Source organism: Vipera berus, assembly GCF_964194415.1.
Source record: "Vipera berus genome assembly, chromosome: 1".
Classification (NCBI taxonomy): domain Eukaryota; kingdom Metazoa; phylum Chordata; class Lepidosauria; order Squamata; family Viperidae; genus Vipera; species Vipera berus.
The window spans coordinates 119870189-119888416 of NC_138202.1; the positions used below are offsets into that span (position 1 = coordinate 119870189).

At 42.0% G+C, this 18228-nt stretch overlaps 1 protein-coding gene across 2 annotated transcripts in view; it reads left to right on the forward strand.

Moving 5' to 3' along the window:
- Positions 1-5988: 5988 nt before the first annotated feature.
- The window catches only part of CARNS1 (carnosine synthase 1), a 28952-nt gene continuing 16712 nt past the window's right edge, over positions 5989-18228 (forward strand). Inside the window, exons 1-2 of one of the 2 annotated variants that reach the window (XM_081314098.1) lie at positions 5989-6882; positions 11610-11738. The gene's annotated coding sequence lies outside the window, so the exon portion shown is untranslated. Of the gene's footprint in view, positions 6883-11609; positions 11739-14284; positions 17204-18228 lie in introns of those variants that run through there. The other variant, XM_081314099.1, reaches the window with a different exon arrangement.

Consider the following 18228-nt stretch of genomic DNA (forward strand, 5'->3'; position numbering starts at 1 on the left):
AGGGACAAAGGGTCTCCCAGGGAGCTGAAATATAGCTATGCAAGTATTTGAACTCCTATCCGTGAGCCAATTATCTTGAATGGCTCAATGAAGGCCAGCCTGTTTGTTCAACTGGAGAACATTGGTTACTGTAGTAAAACCTAAACCACTCCTTCAGCTATGTACTACTGCTCTCTTATTTGCAGTGTAATGCCATTATCTCTAATGGATAATAATGATCTCAGGGATTGAGGAATTCCCAACTGAACTTGGAATTCATCAGACTCCAGCTGCTTCCCTTTGTATGAATGGAACAGTGTTCTTTCTTTTCTGGCACTTCCTGGACAGTGCAACATGATAATATCAACTTACTCTGTGTCACCAAGAGAATGTAAAGACATTACTGTCTAGGTGGGAAGAGATATAGGGAAACAATCCTAAGCAGGCAATGTTTGCAAAGGCCCTCCTGGCCACGACTGCCACCTGTCCTTGAGCAGGAGTTGTGAGTCTAGGGGGAACCCCCAGATTATGTACCAGGTTTGTCTGTGTCCTGTCACAGGCCAAGTACACATAAATATACAAAGGGGTGGTTTTGCTCCCTTTAATAAACAAGACTTGCAAAGGTGCACATTTGCCATATAGAGATATGTTTTCCTCTAAAGTTCAGCAAGTTTGGCTTATAAGAGTTGCAAATTAAAGCAGAGTTCAAGGATCAAATCGTGTAGCAGATTCGTCATGTAGTCCAGAATCTCAAAGTCAGGGTTGTGAAATTCACAAGTTAAGGCACAAAGAGTGGGAATTAATAGGTGGTTGTCATCAACAAAGAGTTTGGGCTTGCTGTTGCATTTTAATAGAAACAGCCTCTTTGTAGCTCATTTAGTGGAGTTGGACTCCTTTCATTTAAGCAGCTGCTCTACTTTCTTTGCAGCCCAGCAAGCTCTTGGGTTGGGAAGAGGCAATATTTCTGTGCCCTCATCTTCAGAGAGCAACAGCAGCTGTGTTTGCTGGGGGCTGGTTTGCCCCATATCCTCTGCCTGCTCAGATGGCAGTCTCTGATGGCACTGGAGCTGGCCGCCGGTCATCTTTCAGAACTTCTGGAGCTGGAGCTGACTGCTCATCATCAATCCCTTCCTCTGATTCTGACTCGGAGCCCACAGTCAGGGGCAGTGCAATCCCATGTAAGACCAATGGTGGCAAGTCTCTGTGAACCAAAAGCCCCAAGCCCAGGGCCATGGCTTCAGTTTCAGCCCATCCAGGCTTTAATAGCCTGCAGGCACTGCAAAGGCAGGTCATGACATTGCTTAACTCACCATGAGCTGAGATATACAGCTTATTATCAACATACTGCTGATATCTCACCCCATGGTGACAGATGACTTCCATGTAGATTACTTCATCAGGTGACTTCAGGTGAATGTTAAATAGAAGTGGAGAAAGTACTGAGCCCTCTGCAGGAGGGACACAGATCTAAAACATAGGCACGTGAAGTACTAATACCACTTTACAATGCCTTGGTAAGGCCACACCTGGAATACTGCATCCAGTTTTGGTCACCACGATGTAAAAAAGATGTCGAGACTCTAGAAAGAGTACAGAGAAGAGCAACAAAGATGATTAGGGGGATGGAAGCTAAAACACATAAGGAACGGCTGCTGGAATTGGATATGTGTAGTTTAATGAACAGAAGGACAAGGGGAGTATGTGATAGCAGTCTTCCAGTATCTCAGGGGTTGCCCCAAAGAAGAGGAAGTCAAGCTATTCTCCAAAGCACCTGAAAGCAGGACAAGAAGCAACGGATGGAAACTAGTCAAGGAGAGAAGCAACCTAGAACTAAGGAGAAACTTCCTGACAGTTAGAACAATTAACCAGTGGAACCACCTGCCTCCAGAAGCGGTGAATGCTCCAACACTGGAAGTTTTTAAGAAGAGACTGGCCAGCCACTTGTCTGAAATGGTATAGGGTTTCCTGCCTGAGCAAGCGGTTGGACTAGATGACCTCCAAGGTCCCTTCCAACTTATTATTATTATTATAACATTCCCTAGGATTCTATCCACTCCATCAAGTGCAACAGGATTAAACTGTTCTTGGATAACTGGGCAAAAACCTGTCTAAGATACTTCCAATGGACCAGCAGCCATGTCATCATCTAACTAGGAACAAATCCGGGCAACTTTGTTTTCCAAAAAAATCAGCACATGCCTCAGGGTGCTCCTGCAGGTAGACCTCTGTATCTTCCTCCCCCAGAAGTAAGTGGGTCATCTGCTTACTTCTGCTGGGCAATTATTTGCTGACTCAATGAATGTGGAGAAGTGTTTACAATTTGGCATCTGAATTGCCATGAGGTAGGCTTCAATAACATCTTACCCATATTTGGTCAAATTCATTGTCTTCCACCAACGGTGCTTTAGATATTTCATCCCTCTTAATTCCTCTGTATACCTTTTGAGGGCAATGAGGACCATGGGTCAAGAAAAGTTCCATTTGCACAATCCTATCCAAAGCCACTGTCCTATTTCAGACAATTGCTAGGGACTTGGTTGAACTATGTAGCAAATCTTTGGTTATAACTCCTACTCCTTCTGAAACCCATCTGTGTCCATCAGTCACTGGGGACAGATCAATCTAATAGCTCCTGCCTCCCTCTGGAGGGGTACAGCTCTAGAGACGTTCATGGCCAAGGCATGATCTAACCATGACAAGGGGACCAAGGATAGGCCCACCAATTCCAGTTCAAATAGGTACTGTTCCAACAAGAAACACCGAATCAGGTGTGTGACATATATTCTTTTATGTGTCTATGATAACATGTATTCTCTTCTATTGAAGTAAGATTCTAAGCGCAGTCATGGTTTTACTTAGCAACTGCTTCATTTAGTGACCAACTTGCTGATCCCAGTTGTATTTGCTAAATAAGGGCTACCTGAAAAAAGTATCCATGTATTATTATTATTTTTATCTTTTCTTGATCTTTTCAGCATCATTCAATATGGATTTTTGATCATCTCAGCTTTCTAGCTCAATGCTGGATTTTTCTCTTTAATTCTAGCAGCTTTTGAAAAAGCATCTTAGTCCCTCCAATATTTTCATTTGTTTGTTTCCTTGCAAGTATTTTTGTCGCAGTTTTCTTTGTCTCATCTTGCAGTATGCTGGAAATTTTGGTTCAGTTATACAATTGCCTCTCTTGTTTCTCTGTTTTTTTTTGCTTTTATATTTTTCTGCACAATTTCAGGAATTTTTCCAATTATCCATTTTGGCCATCTTTGCTTTTGCCAAAGTGTTCCATTTTCTTCCAGCTCACTTTTTAAATGTCTTCCCATAACATTTCTGATATTTCCCAAAGGTGCTTTTTCAAAAGGCAGTTAGAGTTTCTTATTTTTTTTTCCTTGAAAACATTTCGCTTCTCATCCAAGAAGCTTTCAAGGGGGAAAAAAAATGAGAAAGTTCAGTTGCCTTTTGAAAAGCACATTTTGGACAACCATGACCTGCATAATTAAGAAACTCTATAGACATCCCTTCTGATACTTGCTAGTATCCAATGCAGCAAATTTACAGAGAGCCTTTAAATTTTATGGGTATATTTTTAAGATCACATTTTGTGACATTCATGATTGGTTTGTTCTGATGCAACTTTAGTCTGATTTGGATACTCATAGGTGATTATCTTTGCCACAGTCTGCTCCAGCTTTTGTCTCTGTGAATGTCATTGAGCTTTTCCATTGTTGACTTCGACAGATGTAGTCAATATGATTTTTATTCAGTACATTGGGCAAAGTCCACGTGTACAGTGAATGCTTGTAGAGCTGGATGGTGGTAGAAATAAGTGGTTGGTTAATCTTGCAGCGTTTGGTCAAATATTCTCCACTTTATTTCTATTGCTGAATCCATACTTTTACCTCTTTTTATTTCCCAATTTTTGCATTCTGATTGTTCATAAATATTAGTATATTGTGTTTGTGTGTTCTTTCAATTTCAGTTTATACATCTTTTCTGTCTCTGATGTTGGCGTATATATAGCTGAATAAATGCAATTGCAATGGGCACTTCTCAAAACCCAGTAGAAAGGTGTAAGTGTTCATTGATTGCATTACATTGCATTACAGCTCTTACAGCCTTGGTTATGAATGCCACTAGAAAAGATTCTTGAGAATACCCTGGACAGTCAAGAACACAAACCAATGTATCACTGACAAATCAACTCAGGATTCTCATCCAGGGCATAAATGACCAGGCTCCAATTATCCTACTTTGGACCCAGCTCTTTGTAAAAGATTCTAATGCTAGAAAAGGTGGAAGGAAAGAGAATAAGCAGCAAGATGGAGTCAATATAGTGTTGACGAATGCATTATTGGGACACACGAAAGAACAGGTTAGAGATAGATTGTATTGGAGAAAATCTATGTGGTCATTAGGAATCAAAAACCAGTGGATGGAACATGATCAATCAATCAATTAACCAAGAACATGAAATTAACAGAATCATAGTGCCCAATGCCAATGCATTTCTGCTTAATAATGCCCAACAAGTTAACTTGGGTGCATTCAATTTCATTCTTGGACCTTTCTAATTTTACTTGCTTCATACTTCACATATCCATGTAGGTTATCTTTACTGGTTCTGATCCTCATATTCAACTATATCAGCAGTTAGACAATAAAGAGCTTTGCTTCAGCTAGAGCATATATGCCAGCTTTAATCTGACATATCCAAAACTTTTAAGAGTTTTAAGTCCAGGTGTAATGAGCTATAAGAATAACCTTGACAAATAGGAGGAAGAGCTGCAACCGAGACAGTACAGATTAAGGACATTTGATTCTGAGGTAGAAATGGAATTTGAGAATGCATCTCAGGCTTGACCATTCCTAATTCTCTTGAAGATAAAGGGAAAGGCAGGGAGGCACATTCAGACTTGCAAGAATCTGTTATTGTGATCTTATAATCAAAAGTAGTGTTATCATTCATAATTTTGATTTCTTAATCTGATCTACCTCTAAGGGTTGACACCAAATTCTGGGACAAACTATGTAGATGTGGAATACCTGATATTACAGATTGTGTTTTCAACTTTCACCAACCTCCTTGTGATACTGAAGGATGACTAAAACCACTATTGCAAACATATATCATTAATATGGCTATGGACGGACCTTTTGCATTGTTTCAACCTTTTGCATTGTTTCATTAAGGATCTGAGAATGCAAGAGATCAATAGGGATTAAAAAAAACACAAACAGTTTAGGCATACTTAATTTTTCTCATTTTGAAAAAAACATATTTGCACTATTATCCATTGACAACTATCTTTATCTCATAGCACTTTCAGAACAAACATGATTTATTGCATCATTTATGGAATCTGGACAAAGGAATTAGAGCCAGAAAGCCCATAAATGGCACAAAGGATTAAGCTTGTTCATATGTTATTAAGTTCTTATTGTGTTGAAACAGGAGCTAGGGCACATCATTAAGAATTTTAATGAAAAACCAACCAACCAACCAATGTAGAACTATGCTAGTTGGACAATTCTGGGGATTGAATTCCACACATTTTAAAGCTGCCAAGATTGGAAAACACTAGCATAGTAATTGAAGGCACTACACTAGGAATGGAAAACCCAAATTATAATCTTCCTTAAGCAGGAAAGCAAGATGGGTGACTCTGGGCAAATGGCAATGGCAAATCACTTCTGAAAAAGTTGCCAAGAAAACTGCATGGACTTGTCAAGAACTCAATCAATCAATCAGAATAGAGCCGGAAGGGACCTTGGAGGTCCTCTAGTCCAACCCTCTGCTCAAAGCAAGAGACCCTATACCATTTCAGACAAGTGACTGTCCAGTCTCTTCTTAAAAACCTCCAGTGAGATGAAGCACCCACAGCTTCTGAAGGCAAACGGTAGTTCCAGGTTGCTTCTCGCTATTCTCACTAATCACCCGAGTTAGGATTGTTTCAATCCTCTTCGAGCTCTCTGGCCCAGGCTGAGAATTTTTGAACTTGAATTTGAATTGGGGTTTTATTTGTTCAGGGACGGATATAATTTTTTTTAATCTGTTTTTAACTTTTCTAATTTTTGTTTTAACCACCCTGTAAACCGCCCTGAGTCCTTCGAGAAAGGGCGGTATATAAATATAATAAAATAAATAAATAAATAAATAAAATAAAAGGGAAGGGCCATAATAGTAACATGCACAGAAAGGGAACCCGTAGCTTCGTTTTTTATTTTTTTTTATTTTTTTTAATTCCATTTACATCCCGCCCTTCTCTGAAGACTCAGGGCGGCTTACATGCTTAGCAGTAGCCTTCATTCTATGTATATGCCTGCTTATTAGCGACATTATTACAAAGTCAGCTTAATTGCCCCCAACAATCTGGGTCCTCATTTTACCTACCTCGGAAGGATGGAAGGCTGAGTCAACCTTGAGCCTGGTGGGACTCGAACCTGCACTGATTGCAGGCAGCTGGTGTTACTTAAGGAGGCATTAGCCCACTGCTCCACCAAGGCTCCACCAAGGCTCCTCTTCCTTTCAGTAAGAGGAAATTCTGACCTTTCACATCACGTCCCCACCCCCACCATCACAATCCGCGAGAATACGGTAGGCGGGGGCCCTTCCCCTTTCCACCGCTGGCAGCAATCCCATTGCGCGCTCGCTCCCTGACCCCGGGATCGCGTTTCATCTGGTCAATGGTGGAGGGCGGTCTCTGGTCCCGGCAAGCGCCCGCCTGCTTTGCTCCGATGCTTGCTAAACTGCCGCTCTTCATTGGGTATGCCTCTCTCCCGTCTCCCTATAAAGCCTGCCCGCCCGTCTGTGCGCCTGGATCCGCGGTCGTTCTGGGCTCTTTCCACCCGCCCTCGCCAGCGGATCGGATCGTGCGGCTTGGCCTTAGCATCGTCCCCCTTCTTTTCCAGGTAATCCGGGCTGGAGAAGACTGGAGGAGAAGTGGCGGGTTTCCCCCCCCCTCCTCCCCCCCCCGTTTCAGCGTTCTTGAATCCGGGGAGCCCGGAGCGGGGATGGAGCTGCTGCTCACGGATGTGAACGTTGCCTGAAGTGCAGAAGAAAAGGGGGTGCGACCGGGAAAAGAGGGGGGGGATACTGGCCGCGTGGGAAAAGTGTTAATGTGTGCTTGGGGGGGGGAACCGCGCGTTTGGTCTCCAGGTTGCGGCGAAGCTCTTGTTTCTGTGGCGACAGGGACCCGGGTGTGTTTGCGACCCGCTGATAGGCGCGCCCGCGAATTGCGACCGGGACGGAGTCTTAGACCAGCGTTTCCCAACCTTTAGGAACTTGAAGATGCGTGGACTTCAACTCCCAGAATTCCCCAGCCAGCTATGCTGGCTGGGGAATTCTGGGAGTTGAAGTCCACGCATCTTCAAGTTCCTAAGGTTGGGAAACGCTGTCTTAGACGAGGCTGAGGGTTCGGGGCAGCTTCCACCTTCACCGCTCCCCTTGTCGCGGCTGGGGTTACGTGGGTGGCAGCTCTGACCTGACCCTGCCTGCTATGGGGGGCAGGGAAAGGGGTGGGGGGGCTTGTCAAGCTGCCCGCGGGGACCCTCTTTCATCTGAACTCCACCCTGGGAGCTCCTGCTCTGCCCCCGCCGATCCGTGTGTGGGCTGGGAAATAAAGGCGTCAAGTTCCATCCAGGAAAGGATGGAGAAGGCCATCGCTGTCCTGACCTGACTGGGATCCTGCTTACTTTGCCGTAGAAGCATCCCCCCGGCAAGAAACCATCGCCGCCGTCTTCGTGACTGCTTTAATTGGAGCAGCTGAGTGCGCCTCCTCGCACACTTCTGGATCTACCCACTTTGGCCTTTGCTCGGACTGGAGTCAGGCTCCTTCCGTGCAAGAACAGGCTCGGAAAGAATAAGGAGAATCCACAGAAATACTACTTCCTCCTTGACTAAAAGAGAAGCCCTGGGGAAACAGGAAAGAGTTAGATCTTATTTGGCATCTGGTTTCTACATTGTTGTGGGTGCTCCATCACTGCAGGTTTTCAAGAAGAGATTGGAGAACCATTGGTTCGAAATGGTTTCAGGTCTCCTGTTTGAACAAGGGGTTGGACTAGAAGACCTCCAAGGTCCCTTCCAAAGCTGTTATTCTACATTCTAAATAAAGGTTGCGGTTTGCTTGGTCTTTGGCAAAGGAAGTGGCCACCCACAAAGTCTCTACTCTCCACATCAGGGCTTCTCAAACATGGGGATGGATTAGAGCAGCGGCTTCCAACCATTTCCTGGCCACCCAAACCTGTTAGTTTAAAACAAAACAAAATTCCAAGATGTCCTCTTTGAGAGGCAAAGCCCTAGTAACAAAAACTTTGAAAACAAATACAATGTGGGCTTATTGTAATTTATTACTGCAGAAATTGAACTTACCTGAATTTCACAAAAATAGATTCCTGCTTGGCTTTTTCTGTTTTCACCAGTTTCTGCACTGTCTTTATCAGTCTGTACTAATTACCCATATGCAGAAAAATATTCACATTACATAAATACTTGCTAGGCCGAGTTTAAAAAACAGAATAGACATAATATATATATTTTGTGGGGATATAACTCTCTCTCTGTGTGGTGTATCAATGCTGGGGTTCAAATATGTGAACAACTGGTTCTCTGTGTGGATGCTACTTCCCGAAGTCCATTCTGTGCCTGGGAAACAAAGATTAGCTACCGGTTCTGCCAAAGTAGTGCGAACTAGCTGAATCCCACCACTGAGGTGCATGATAGTTTAATATGGTGAAACTGAACAATTTTCCAGGAAAATCACCATTTGGGATGTCTGTTAGAACAGCAGTCCCCAACCTTTCTGACTTTTTGGCCCTCAGAAGGAGAGGGGATGGTTCTGTGTAAGCGGCATGCAGCTCCATTTGTGCATGTAGCGGGTGTGTGAGCCCGCCTCTCACATAAATGCAGCTTTGCACATGAGTGCAAGCGTCCACTGCTCATGTGGCCCAGTTCTGAACAGGCTGCAGCCCACTAGTGGGCCATGGCCCGGGGGCTGAGGACCCCTGTATTAGAATGAATTACTTATTGAGGATTACTGTTGACCTGATGTAGATAAAAATGACATGCAGCATAATAATTGTACAGAAAGATAATGGATTAAGATGGTGAAATTAAATTGGATTTTTTTTCCCATTGTGCATGCCAGGCAGAAGCCACAAGCATCTCTTTACCTCCTGCCTGCCTACTTTTGCAGTTCTAACATGTGTTTATTGTGGAGAAAGTCTCACTCCAAAGGGATTTGAGGCACACATGCTCTGCAGCTAAGCTATGAAATCCTAAACTTCTTTTTTAATTCTAATACAGTTTATCCTTAAATAGGTATGCAATGGATGGTGCCTTGAAGACACAAACATAAAGGTAGTCCTCGATTTTCAACAGTTCATTTAGTGACCATTTGAAGTTACAACGGCACTGAAAAAGGACTTATAACCATTTTTCACACTTGAGACCATTGTAGCATCCCCATGGCCATGTGATTTACATTGACAACTGACTCAGATTTATAACGGTCGCAGTGTCCCAGAGTCATGTGATCCCCTTTTGTGACCTTCTGACAAGCAAAGTTCATGGGGAAAGCCAGATTCACTTAACAACCGGGTTACTAATTTAACAACTGCAATGATTCACTTAACAAATAGGGCAAGAAAAGTTGTAAAATAGGGCAGAACTCACTTAACAACTTTCTCACTTAACAATATAAATTTTGGGCTCAATTGTGGTCGTAAGTTGAGAACTCCCTGTACATACAAAAGTTACTCTGCAAATATAAAAGAGACATTTCCAGGAACTTGCAGCGCTTCTGTTTTGACCTTTTAAAATCATTCTGTCTCTCTTTGCTGATTGTTAAGACACAGAAATAACCACAAGGGGAAAAGCATTTTTGGCAGTGAAGAGGGAGGGACTGCTAGCCCTTCCAGGTGGTCCAAATAAGAAGAACCACCAGGAATACTAGCTTTATTTTTTATGGTAAAGTTGCTTGCAAGCCTGAAAGTATTTCTTCCCTCCTTGCTCTTTATTCCTGAGAAAACTAAGGAGGGTCCCTGCTCAAACACTTCCCATTCCTGCTCGGCTACTGTGGACTGAGGTTGCATGACAGTTGTCTAGTCTGCGTCTCCTCCTCCTACCATCCAAGGTCATTCCCACATAGCATTATAGGGACTCACTGGCTTCAATCTAGTGCTGCAGTCTAAGTTAGAAACTCCCCCCCAATGGATTTTGAGTTCGCTCTGGTTTCAGCTGTCCTTCAGAAAACATGGCCTGTTGGGGAAAATGCTGCTCAGAGTTTGGGGTCAGGCTGGATGTCAAGTTTTGGGCATGTGCTTATGAAGGGTCAGTGGTCCAAGCTGGAAGTCAGCAAGGAGTGGAGAGAGTCTAGGTGTTTTTCCCCCACAGTTCCATACAGAACCCCTTCAGGGGATCCCGGTTTGCAAAAAACAAACCCAGATTACAGTATCAGAGCATATGGACAGCAGGCATATCTGGAATAGGAACTTTTGATGAAGTCACTCCAGGGGTTACAAATTCATGAATTTGAGAAAGGATTTATTTCTGTTCTGAATGTTACCTTACAATTGCCAAGGATAGGTAGTCCTTGCTTAATGGTCTGTTACTTAGCGACTATTCGAAGTTACAAGAGAGGTCCCTAGAGTTACTTATGACACATGTTCAAAGTTCCAGTGGCCTCGCACACACCCCTGCAGTCATGTGATCACATTTGGGGTGCTTGGTAACTGGCCCTCCTTTAGGGCCATTTGCAGCATCACATGATCACAATTTTCAGTGGGGGGTTGTTGTTTTTTTGGTCAGTTTCCAGCATTTACTTCTGGTTTCCAGCAAAAACATCCATTGGTGAAAACAGGTCGGCTTAATGACTGCTCTATTCGCTTAACAATTGCAGCAAAAAAGCTGATAAAGTTGGGCACGGTCAGACCCACTTAATGACCACCATGATTTACAACCTGGGCTCAGTTGTGGACTACCTGTAGAACAAATAAAATCTCATTTCTGTGTGGACCTTACAAGCGGGTTTTTGTCACCAGGCATTACGATGAGCATACACCTGGCACTCAAAAACAGCTGGAGAGAATGTGCCTCTAGGACTGGAACAGCTGGAAACTCCAAGGCTGGAAAGAGAAGGGGCATCTGGGAATATGGCTGCCTCTCCAGATAGTCTTCTTTAATCCAACAGTGCCATAAGAGAAATAAGAATAAATAAAACTCTTTAGAAAAAAGAAAAGAATTGATCAGGTGACCACTTAGCTAATATAAAGTAAGTTGTAAATATTAAAGTTACTGGGCTACTCAATCAAAACCCTGCTTTAATAATCTCAGATTTCATACTTATGCTAATTATAAACTATTATAATTAATGACCACCATGATTTACAACCATGGTGTAAATCACTATTATGAAAGAATAATTTTAAAAAGTTATGACAATATTAGCTAAGGGTTTCAACAATAGCACTCCTGGTTGAGAAGTTCATGAAGCTGGGATCTAGGAACAGAAGCTAGAAAGTTATGTGTGCTAAATCTTTTATCAAGTGCAGGGAACATTTTGTTAGAACTGCTACCAAAGTGTGAATACTTTGATTAGATCAAAAAACAAGTAGTAAATTGACTTCTATGCCCTTTCTAGGTTCCATCTTAGGATAAATGACAGTGCAGCTGGAAGGATCAAGGAATCAAGAGAACTGCCAGTGGATCGATGCTCAGCTCTTTAAGCTACAATTGGCTGACTTGATTTGCCCTCACTCTATCCAAGGAGGTAAAAAAAAAAGTGGATGCTGTTCCGCCATACTTTTGCTTGCTGTAATACAGTAGCAGCCTCTCTCCATGTCAATTCCCTCTTTAACCACAAGTGATTGTATTACAGATATTTAATTATGGAAAATGGAACTGTTTGATTTAGTTCCACCCAGATATGTGGAACAAAACAAATGGATGAAAAGATGAAGTTAAACATGCCAGGCTCAAAGAAAGTGCAGTGGTTTGGGGTGGGGTAGCACTTTTTCCTGCGTGCTGGTTCAGCTATCATTTGTCCTCAGAAAGGAAAGGCTATCAGAATAGATTGGACTGGAATTCAGATATTTATTCTGGGACAGAAGTGAAAGCAGCTCCTGCAATTCATATCACAAATAGACACACCCAAGCTTCATTTAAATGATTGTGATGCCCCTGTGTCCAAATTTTGTACACATGGCTACTTTAATTTTAATTATCAAGGTGGTTATTACAGATAGTCCTTGCGCTATGAGAGCAATTGGTATCCCTAAGTCAATGTCACTAAGTGATGCAGTCATAAAGCATGACACATGACCACATTATTTAGAGAGAAAAATCCCAGCAGTCTCAGTTGCCATTGTAACTCTGGATCGTGTGGGTCATTAAGTGAGGCCCTCACGATCTCTGTGAGGGAAGAAACGGGTCAGGCACAGAAGAGATTGTCAATAGAAATCACCTGTTTCTTCCCCCTCCCCTCTGCAGAGTGGAGGAACTGGAGAGTAAGGGACTACAATAGAATAAACAGGCACAGATTGCAAGAGAATGGAGAATACACCTGGCTGTCTGCATAGCTTGTTCACTTGAGTGCCAGTGCACTGCTTTCAATGAATATTCCTAATTGTGTGCCTGCTTATTCTCTTGAAATCTCTTCCTCTCCAATGTATGTAAATACAAACATTATTTCCCTTCTTGCTAATTATCCCAGCATCAAAGTGAGCATTCCAAAGGGTTGGGGGAGTGGGAAAAGGAAAACATAGTCATAGTCATATGACTTCTCACTTAGTGGCTGCTTTGCTTAATGACAAAGCTGCCATTCTCAGTTGTGATCACTAAATGAGGATTACTTGTATAACCAAATATTAGACCAAAAGATGTCAACTTTTCAGTGGTTATTTAAATAAATTCATTTGGAAGCTCAAGTATCTAATGAGCTTCATCTCTAGCAGTTGAAGTACTCTATTTCTTAGTTTCCTAAACAGAAAATGTAGGATACACAGGCTGCTAGGATACCCAGACTGCTTTCAATTATTGATTAAAATGTATTGGATGCATTACCTCAGTGTAGGTGCTAGGGGTATACATTACCAACTGAATAGAGTAAGAGGATTTTGTTTGTCCCATGGAAAGCTCTGGAGAGAGACTAGTATAATATAATATTGCAGAATGGCATATTGCTAGAACTGGAGAATATGCCAGGTAAAAATGGAGTTGAAATCTGCAATCCTGTTTATAGTAATTAATTTCAAATTTTGATTGGGTAAATGGATTGTGTTTTGTAAATAGATTTTATGTTGTGACTTTCACTGGGGATATGCAGTTGGAAGTTTGGAGCAGTTAAGCAGAACTGAATTTTTTTAACACAAAGAAAGGAATACTGGAATTTACAAAACATGCATACACAACAGTATATAGATATATGTGCTCTGGGGAGCCATCAGATTCTTGCTGCAGGAAGAAGCACATTTCCCTTACTAGTGAGGTCCTGCTCAGACTTTTTCAGAAACTGCTGATAGCTGCTCTTTGGGATGGTCATAGTCATAGTAATTCCCACTTTTCTATTTGGAAGCATGCAAAAAGATACAAGTAGATACAAATCTTCAGACAAAAGATGTACAATTTCTTGATGTTTGTGGGGGAAAACATGATTGATACCATCCCTAGCATTTTGATTTGTAAAAGGCTACAAGAATTCAAAATGCTTAAGACAAATAGCAATAGCACTTTAGACTTATATACTGCTTCATAGTGTTTTACAGCCCTCTCTAAGCAGTTTACAGAGTCAGCACATTGCCCCCAACAATCTGGGTCCTCATTTTACCGACCTCGGAAGGGTGGAAGGCTGAGTCAACCTTGAGTCGGTGAGGATCAAACTGCCAAACTGCTGGCAATCGGCCGTCAGCAGAATTAGCTTCAATACTGCATTCTAACAACTGCGCCACCAGGGCTTACATCATGGGTAGCAATAATTTTACCATATAACTTTTAAATGTTTTGGCGTCCCAGGTACTTCAGTATTGACATCTTGTTGTCCGTTTGTTATTATTATTATAACAATACTATAATATACTGTACTATTGTTAGTATAAACAATAATAATTGGTGCATCTTTCCACCAATCCCTTTCAGCTCATTAGAACTATTATCTGGTGAGGCCAGCTAGCCACTGATTTAGTTAATAAGAGCCTTGCGTGAATCTTCAGAGCTTGCCAAAGAGACTGGGAGTATGCTGAATTATCTAAATTTAATTCTAACATCTGCCTTGTTTCCTTTTTCTTTTTAATACATTGTATTGTTTTGACACAATGATATTTATACATTATTAATAGAAGATTATTGATGTTCCATTGTTTAGATAACTATTGGAATAAAGAAAGGAAGAGAAATATTTTATCAGTATTCATTATAGTTTAGAATGTCAATATTATAAGGATAAGTTTATTTGATTTTTTTTTAAATCCAGAATTAAATATACCATCAGGGGAATGTGTCTGTGTCTGTGTCTGTTTGTCTGTGTCTATGTGTAAAGCATGTCAGCAAAAGGATTTAAGCAAAGCAAAATTAACAAGTTTTAAAATGCCAAAAAAATAAAAGAAAGAAAAAGGATAAAGTGGGGTTTGGACTTTCTAACGTCTCTCTTTTTATACACCTGCTAATTTACATCGTAGAAATATGGGCCCTCTTAGAAACCAGACTGTAAGTGATGCTGCATGATGTATTGTATGTATGAGAACATTCTTGCTTAAATTATTTAGCATTCTTCCTTAAGTCTTCATATTGTTGGAATTGTATCTTTCTTCCAGTGTTCGGTAAAATTCATTCTTGTTGGTTTCTCTTCAGATCATATAAATCTTTCACCTTTTACTCTGATTTATTGTTATAAAATGACTTCAATCTGTGAATTCCCAGGGAACTGTCTAGCAAAACATCTCTATTCATCTGCCACTAAAAGATCAAGCTCGCACAGAGCTCAAGGAACACGTATATTGGAATTTTGTCTAAGTATTCTGAGCCATCTTCCCTTACATAATGAGAGTAAACACATACTTCCCCAATGCAATATTATTGCAATCCATATCTAATCAGGGTTTTCCCCTGTCTCATCATTTTTGCTTTTTTGTAGTATTTTGTTGCTGAAGACGTCTGAAAATCCTCAAACTTTGCATTGTTTTTTTGGGGTGGGTAGATGGATCTTTGAATCTCTTTAATAATGATCATGAATGATGCAATTTCTGCCAGTGCTTGTAGGCTACCAATTAAAACATCACTATAAGGACCAAGCAGCACTAAGTGTGATGGAATTTACTGTCTAGTTCTATGAGAATTTCAAATGCTGCTCTGATATCTTTGTAAAAAGGCAAGGAAAATATGGAGGTAACCAATTTTAAATGAGAACAACTGATCTTGAAAATGCTATCTCCAATATTTGTCCTTGTTTGTCCCTTTTCCACAAAATCTATTTCAGCCTGTCAGCAGTAAGTTGCCCTAAGTAGAATCTGGAGAGAGGTGCAAAATGAGCATCAGAATGTATGTGGCATAACAACTGTTTCAAAGAAGCATGAGATCAAACATGTCATTGTTTTCAAAATGAAATAGTTGGGCATGATTTCAAGTTAACAGAAGAAAAATAAGATATTTATATTTAGTGGCTACTTACTTCAAAAGATTCTGAGCAATTAAAATACAATAAAACAGAGATCCCCAACCCCCGGGCCGTGGACCGGTACCAGGCCGCAGCCTGCCAGAAACCGGGTCGCGCAAACAAGTGAAGCCCAATCCATGGGATGCAGGCTGCACATGTAACCACACCCCCTCTGGTCCGTGAAAACACCGCTCCCTGCAGAACTGGTCCCTGGTGCCTAAAAGGTTGGGTGCCTCTGCAATAAAAGAAAGACAGGTCATAAGCATACAGAAGACAAAATAACAAAGCATCCTCAGGAGTCCAACCACCAAGGCCTATGAGAACAACCAATTTTTTACTGAAACTCGCTGAACACCCTTATGGGCAGCTATAGACATTAATTCAATCAATCTATCAATCAAGGTTAGAGTACTATGGCTCTTGGGGAAACTGTTATGTCAGTAGCTTTGTTGCAAATATGTCAGTAGCTTGTTGCAAAGAAGGTTCCTTTGAAGCGGGAGATTCTGGTGCAATTATTGGTTAATGTTGTAAAGGCGGGAAAACCCGGGCTTGTGATTGGATACAGTTTAAACAGCTCGAGTATAAAAGCCAGAGTTATTTGACAGTTGTCAGTTGACATATGTGTATTGAATAAACCTTTTTGCTGTTAAACCTCACTGAGTCATTCGTCTGTCTGAACCAAACAACTGGCGACGAAGGTGGGATAGACGGCGGACTAGTGAAGGATCGGTGACAAGCAGCTGCGCGTAAAGCGGCAAATTTAAAAAAAATTCACAGTCAACCGCAAGCGGCCGCGGCGGAATCCTCAAACCTCCGAATGGCGCAAATTGGTTCTTTAAAAGAATTCGATCCAAACTTCCCAGAGGACTGGGAAGAATATGTGGGACAGGTCGAAGGATTTTTGCTAGTGAACGGCATAACCGACGACCGGAAAAAGGCGGCTGCCTTACTGACTATCTGTGGCACACCTGTGTACCGGGTTGCCGTGGGACTTTGTCAACCATTGCCAGTATCAAGCGTTTCGTACGCCGACTTACTGGCCAAATTAAAGGTGCATTTTACACCAAGAAGATCAGAACTCTTTTGGCGGCGCATCTTTGAAAAACGAAATCAGAGGCCGGGCGAGTCAATAACAAAATTCGTTGCGGCAGTCAGAGAAGCAGCGGTACGTTGTAAATATGATAACTTAGAAATAAGAATCCGGGACAGAGTGGGGCTCGGGTTACGCCCTGTGGACTGCGGGGAGGTGGACCCACAATGGGAAGCCGACATAGCCGAAGTCACCAGGCGGTTTGGAAAAATGGCGGCAAAACCATTCCGCAGTGAAGGACCAGAACCGAGTCGCCGATTCCAAACAACAACACCACAACGACAACCAACAACACCGCAACGACAACCGAGAGAAGTTCCAGCTAGACAGCGCGACAGCGACAGCCGATGTGGAAGCTGCGGGGGAAATCATGCCCGAGCAACATGCAGATTCCGCTCTGCCAGATGCAGATTGTGCGGAAAGACCGGCCACATTCAAGCCATTTGCAGGGGTCGTGCACGCGACAATCGTCTACACAAAATCGATGTTTGGCCCGAAGGTAAGGTAACCCCTCACTATAGTGGCAAGATAAACATAGAGTCAGTTTTCAAACATTAAAAGATATTCTTTCAAGCCAATCCACAGTTACTCATTTTATTGAGAATAAACCAATTTATTTAGCTTGTGATGCTTCACCTTATGGTGTAGGGGCTGTTATCAGTCACATGGATAGTCAGGGAATTCAAAAGCCAATTGCATACTATTCCAGGACGCTTACCAAAGCTGAACGGAATTATGCACAGATTGATAGAGAAGCATTAGCAATCGTGGCAGGAGTAAAAAAGTTCCATGATTACCTTTATGGTAGGAACTTTACCATACTCACTGATCACAAACCATTATTGGGACTGTTTACCACTGATAAACAGACACCCCAAATAATGTCTCCCAGAATGCTGAGGTGGTCAATTTTCCTCTCAGCATATTCATTCTCACTGCAACATAGACCTGGTAAGGAAATGGGCCATGCAGATGCCCTTAGTAGACTGCCTTTAACCAACACAGAGGAGGACCCTGCCCCAGTAGGACAAATTATGTCATTACAGGAAATTCCTGAATGCCCCTTAACTGCTAAAGAAATAGCTGAGGCTACTAAAAAAGACCATATTCTCAAAAGGATTATGACCTGGGTTCTTGGCGGTTGGCCTAGTACTAACCCTGATGCCAAGTACATCCCATATTTTAGGAGGAAGAATGAACTATCATCCCATTTGGGATGTATATTGTGGGGCAACCGTGTTGTTATTCCTGAACTTCACAGAACTACAGTTTTAACGGAATTACATGAGGGTCACCCTGGAATTGTGCGAATGAAGGCATTAGCTAGAAGTCATTTGTGGTGGCCAGGGCTTGATAAAGATATTGAAGAATGCGTTTCAGGATGTTATTTGTGTCAGCGATCTAGACCAGAGCTGCCACACACACACACACATAAGTGGGAATTGGCCAGGAATCCTTGGTCTAGGATTCACATTGATTTTGAAGGGCCATTTCAAGGCTTAACCTTCCTAGTTGTGGTGGACA